The sequence below is a fragment of the Candoia aspera genome, chromosome 12 (assembly GCF_035149785.1).
Source record: "Candoia aspera isolate rCanAsp1 chromosome 12, rCanAsp1.hap2, whole genome shotgun sequence".
Classification (NCBI taxonomy): Eukaryota; Metazoa; Chordata; class Lepidosauria; order Squamata; family Boidae; genus Candoia; species Candoia aspera.
In genome coordinates, this window is record NC_086164.1 from 14,837,388 (window position 1) to 14,843,659 (window position 6,272).

The window sequence follows — 6,272 nt, forward strand, 5'->3', positions numbered from 1 at the left end:
TTAAACCTTAGGCCTTTTTCTTCTTTCTTTTCAGGTCAACAGACTTTTGGTCATTCTTTTCCCAGACTTAAAAAGTCTAAGCCATCTGTTCCATGTTTATTTAATGGCTCTGCTTGGCCAGAGACTCATTACCTCCCACCTCACTGACTTCAGCCCCTACAGATTCAATTACAACTTCATGACTCTCTCTCTTTCTCCATACATTTATTTCTAATCCTCTTATAAAGCTATCTAAGTTAAGGATCACTCCTTGGAGCTACGAGTTCCATCGGTTGAACATGAGGTGAGGAAATATGTCTTGCCATCATTCCTGGATCTCTTACCACTATACCTATCCTAAATTCTAACCCAGGAGACCATGATAAAGAATTTCCCCCCCATTGTCTAGCTTCCAATTCTAACTCACAACACAATTGTCACAGACAATCTGCTTTCTTTCTGGCAAGGAGCCAACACTATTCCTCCGGTTGCCAAACAGCTTGAACCACTAAGCATTCACTCTAGCTTCATTAGCAATTTTACTCAAATGGGTGAAGCAGCTACCACAGGTACAGTGGAGAAAGGAACACAAAATCTGGCACCACTGTCCAAGAAAAGGGTCTCTGATGCCATATGATAAGATATTGAAGAGAAGTATAGTTCATTACCGTAGTGTATGTCATGCTTTTCCTTTTTTCATAGTTGAGTTAAAATTGGTTGCACCTTGATTATTCCTACAGGCTGCCTCTTTGTCCTTCATTTGACCTCTAATCACACAGTTAAGCTTTGCTAGTGCAAGTTGCTAGAATCATCCTTTCTGCAAGATTTACCTCCCATGTCTGGGATTCTGGAAGCTTCCTCTCTGAAATAAAAAATGGTTGGCAACAGCAGGGTTCACACTGTGCATGCTGAAGCCTGTGGTTTGTTTGTGAATGCATGCCACTGCAAATCATGGTTTATGGCTTAGCATATGAAATAACCAGGTCACTAAGCTTCATTCAACAAAACAAGCTGTAAATGCAGGCATGCATGCTCTGGGTTGAATTCAGATGCCATCTGTGGATGAAAAATCTCCTCCTATCCCTGGAAGATAGAGGCTGGTACAGTAAGTATTTCAGCTGAGGGAAAGAGAACCATCTCTATCTCTTTCTCACTACCATGACCCCTTTTTTCTGGCAGATCCTTTTTCCTATCCCATTCTCAAAACATTATCTTGCAAAGGAAGGGAGGGATTAGCAAGGAAATTGGCACAGACACAACAAGGGCCACCACCTCACCCTTCTGTTGCTTCTTGGCCTTTTGGCTAAGATCAAGTGTAGTATCTGTTCTTATCTACCCTAATCTCATTGATGGAAGAATTGCTGGATCTCAATCTCTGCTTTTAGACTTCCTGACTTCCTGATTCTTCTTTCTCTCTCACCAACACAGCCTTTCCCAGCCCTCCAGCCAGCAACAATATTAAGTTCCAACTCGGTTTTTCCATCACTTTTCTCATTGGATAGTCCCCTTGAGCAATCTGTGCAGCCAGCTTTTACACTCAAGCTTTTACATTTTTGTACTTAAGAACATTCATGAATATTCTAAGACATCATACTGTTCAACCAGCCGATGCACACAACCGTCACATAACTTTATCGTGCGCTCTAATATGGACTAAAAATCCCAGAGTTTACGTATTTGCAAGAGGGACATGCTGCACCAGGCACCTTTAGAACAGCAGCTCCAAACTTGCAGGCTGAAGATTATTATTAAAAATGTTGCCTTTATTGCATACCTATTGCTACATGGTGAGCACACACACACAAAAAAAGCAGGATACAATCCTACCCACAAGCTTAAAGTGCAAATCAGATACAACATCCTAAGAAAGAAAAGTGAAGGGTAAAAGATCAGTAGAAGAATATATGGGAATGGCTACAAAGGAACAAAGTGAGAGAGAGGGAAAACATATTGGAAAATTTCATAACAGAAAGAGAAGGTGCCATGATATTTATCAAAGTACAACAGTCAAATCTGAATTAAATATGTGAAAGCTACCAGGTGAAATTTTAAGGGCTGTTGTATAAATAGAAGAGAGATTTTAAGCAAAATAAGGAATTGTAATGGCCTGTGGGAATGACCTTGGGAGACAGGAGGAAAAGCCGTAGCCTGGACAACCGGCATGTAAAAGGTATCTCAGCCGACAGGAGGGAGGGAGAGCATGGGAAACTTTTCCAAAGGGACCCTCCCTAGTTTTCCAGACAGTAAAAGGAAAGGAGGAGAGATGTACTTTCAGTCATGCAAGATTCCGTTAATGAAGCCTTACAGTAAAGACCGAGCTAGTACTCCTGGTTGTGCTTCTTGTGTGGACTACCTCACAAGGCTAACAAAAATACACCCACTCCTCGGTTAGCAACTACCTCAGTTAGTGACCCTTTACAAATAGGATGGTAATAAACAGTAATAAAAAATTCATGTTCTGACCAATGTGTGCATTTACGACCAAATTCCATGCGCTGGACAACAACACATGCCGGAGTGAGAGTAATGTTGCCGTGGCTGTACAAGAGAATTTTATCTGAATGAGACGGCAGCGACCAGCGATCTTCGCAGCATCTCTGTGTTCATTTAGCTACTATTTTGTTGGAACAGAACTCAGTCGCTAAACAAGGAACGGATGTACATGAATTTCTTAGTACAGGAGGAAGAGTCACTCCGTGCTATTTTTCCTTCCCTGCTCTTGAAAGGAGAGGCTGTGGTCTGCCTAATGACGTTCCTGTAATGAGAAACCACTTTTGTCCAACCTGGATCAGTGATCAACGTGTAATATATGAATAATATATGATTATCTTTAGAGTAGGTAGGTTAAAAACAATTTCCTATGTCACTTAAATGAGGATAAAGCAGCAATTAGTAGCTGCATGTCCTGTACTCCAGTTTCATACCTTACATCACTGGGGACGATCTCTTTCTGATACCAAAGCTGCTGAGGAAAAATTAGTCTTCCTTCATCCTCTAGGCTGAGTCAATAAACCATGGTTAACTTATGTTCTATGGAATCCTTTGGTCCCTGCTAAAAGTGATAGCAAACTATGTAACTTTTTGCATATTCCTACCAAAAATCAACAGAAGATCTCTGAGGGTGATAGAATAGACTACAGGTTTCCCTATTTCAAAGCAATTTTCTACAAGAAGGGTTTTTTGTTTTGTTTTGGTTTTTTTGGAGGGGAGAAGCACATTAAGTATACTGTGGGAGGAACAGATCCTACACCAGAAGCTGCCACTTCTTCACCAGCCTCAGGATAAATCTTCTAGCTCTGGAGTGGGGAGGAAGTAGAGTGGAAACACCAAGGACCTCCATGGACTGTGTCCCTTCCCTTGAATCCGGGGAAAGTCCCACCACCTCCCAAGGCAAAATGCAGGGACTCATTGTGTCTTCTTGGCTCTACCATAGTTTGAGACAAATAAATGTTATGACACAGATGCAAAAACAAGCAGATTTGCTTCATCTGCATACTTCTCTGCAAAGTATTCCATTTTTTCTTGGCACAGGCTGCAAGTTTCCCCCAGGAGAGGAGTTCTCTTTGCCTTGTTTTTAAAGCCCCGCTTTTATCGCAAAGCTCTTCCATATGGCCACCATCTCGACGGGCAACCAGAATCCAAGTGTAACCACTAACACTTCTCGCTCAACCCCTGACTACCCACCGCCTTTCTCGACCAGTTCCCATGGCAACAAGGGACTGGCAAAAAGAAACTAGGGTAAGAAAGATTTTTAAGTCACCCTATTTTGAAATTTCTATCAAGTTTCCAATATTCCACTCACTGTTCACATGGAAACAAGGAAGAAGAAGCAAGGCATGGAAGATTTCTTGCTTCTTTTACTAGACACAGACCTATTCCAGATGTCCTGAAAGTTTTCCTTGCCCATGTGTTAAGTTGCAAGAGTGGAAGAAGGAAGGGAAAGGAGTGCTTTGAAGACTAACATTGCATATAATAACAAAGTGACCTTTCTGAATGCAAATGCGTAGTCAGGAGGGTTCTATGGGATATATGAGCAGGCTTGTGTTTGGCAAAAGGACAAAATGTGCATATTTATTTAACAAAATGAACACTGCTTCTCACTGTGGAAATCTCAAGGCAGTTTTTAGCCACTGTAAAAAGAACGTTACAAAATAAAAACAACTAAAAAGAAAAATAGGGAGCTGGGCAACCTTCTGGTGATCAGGAGCTGCGTTTTTGATGAGCCAGAAGACAAGAATGGTGGAGCAATTATGCAAAGTTGGGGGTTTTTTTTAGGGGGGGTCTGCTTCTTGGAGAGAAGACTCTGTTTAAAAAGCATGTAAATTCCATTGTATGACTTATACCACAGTTTTCATGGTGCTTTCTGCCTCAAAATGAAAAGAAACAATTCCATTAATGTACAGCAATAGTGATTAGAGCATGGGTGTCCACAAGGGCACTGTCAAAATCTGCAAGAGGGCAGAGGCAGTGTCACCATCACAGTCCCATCTTTTTGTGTGTGTGCACAAAAGGAGTCAGGATTTCACAAGTGGCACTACACCCACCATCTTGCAGATTTTGACCACACCACAGATGCTGCTAGATTAGGGATGGGTGAGGTTGCATGTGGCACTGTGGCCAAAGCTTGCCAATTGTTGCATCAGAGAGAATAGGAAGATCAATATTTTTTTAAAGTGTTCAAAAAAATCCTTAACAGATGTTATTAGCATCCACTATAGTGCAAAAAGGAGAGTAATTCACTTGGAGAAGACCCATATCTGAAGCTATCTCACTGGGAAGAGGATCCAAGAATTCTTCTTTACTGGCCACGTCAGCTGAAGTCTGGGAATGGCAAGTCAACAGTATCTGGAAAACTGCAAATCCCCACATCTATTTCATGTCCCAATGAGGACTGGGTGCTCAGTCACTACAGAGTGGTAGACATTTAGATGGCAGAGTTGTAGAATAGAAATTCAGAGCAGAAAGGAAGAGAACAATAGAAAAGGGAATATCCAGCTGCCATTCTGGATAAGAGCACTTCATAGAGCAATATTTGCTTGAAGGTGCACTGGCCAACTTTTTGATATTAAGCTTTAGTTTTAGGCACTCCCTTTGAGATTATTATTTTATTCTTTACCTTTCAGCCAGAATTTCAAAACAGCTCACACTTAAAATACCAAGCAGCATCTTTTAAGTTCCCAATCTTTCATATAAAATCCCACGGTTCTATCAAATAACTTGGATTCTACCATGATAGAAACCAAAAGCTTTTTTTTTTCCCCAGAAGAACTTGCATATTTTTACAAGCATTATGTTATAGTTTTCCTTTACAGTAATTTGGAAGATTTAAAAAGTTTCTGTGCCTTATGCTGTATGTAGACTATTGCTGAGTCCCACTTGAAAAGCCTTGCTTGTAGTTCATCGCTCCTTTGCTCCTATTTTATACTCACTAGAACCTGCCACAACGGTAAAACTAGGAGAAAATTGATTGTATAAGCACTGCAGTTGTTGGTTTTATTTGGCAGTAACATTGTGTGTGAACCAGGCCACTGTGGCCTACTGAGTAAGCCATACTTAAAACAAAAAAATGGCTCAGCATGATGTAAACTTCTCCAATTAATGGTCTAAACTCATTTAGCAGGCATCATGGCTGAGTGGAGATGTTAGCTAATGCAAATCCAACACTAAACACCGCATCTTAATGCCACTCAGAGACAGCACCAAAGAAATAGTGAAATGCTCCTCCCCACCCCTTTCAAGAGTAATCGCCGAACGAACTAAAGATATGAAGTCTGGAATAGAAACCAGAAACATTGGAGGAGGAGAGAAAAAGACAGAAACATTTGGACAGGAAATCTCTCTGAGCCTTTGCGTCTTTTCTTAGAAGGCAGTTCCCAAACACATACGTTCAGAGAATGCTCTTTTTTTTTAAAGAAATTAATTGATTTTCTTTAAGGCTGGGCAATGTTTCAGATTCAGTTCCAAAAGGGTGCTTTACAGAACCCAAGCAGCACTTGTCGGCTATGCCTTAAGGCAGCCACACTTTTTTTTCCAAAGATCGGAGCATGTGCAAAGGCTGTGTACAGCTCTGGAAACAGAGGCAGCCGCTTTAATGAGCCACCAAAAGGGTTTGCATTTCAGAATCAAATCCGAAGCATTGCACAGCCCTAGCTGTTATGTAATAATCTCATCTATCACATATCAAAAAGAAATTGACCTGGGCATAATACTTCAGGGATAGTCTAACATTCAGAGGGGGCCAATCTAAATGGCCCATTGAAAATACCAACAGCGCACATAAGGTAACATAAGGA

The 6,272-nt window shown here is 41.1% G+C and overlaps 1 pseudogene; it reads left to right on the forward strand.

Moving 5' to 3' along the window:
- Window positions 1-1,262: 1,262 nt before the first annotated feature.
- LOC134504561 (U2 spliceosomal RNA) lies at window positions 1,263-1,379 on the forward strand (annotated as a pseudogene).
- Window positions 1,380-6,272: the final 4,893 nt, after the last annotated feature.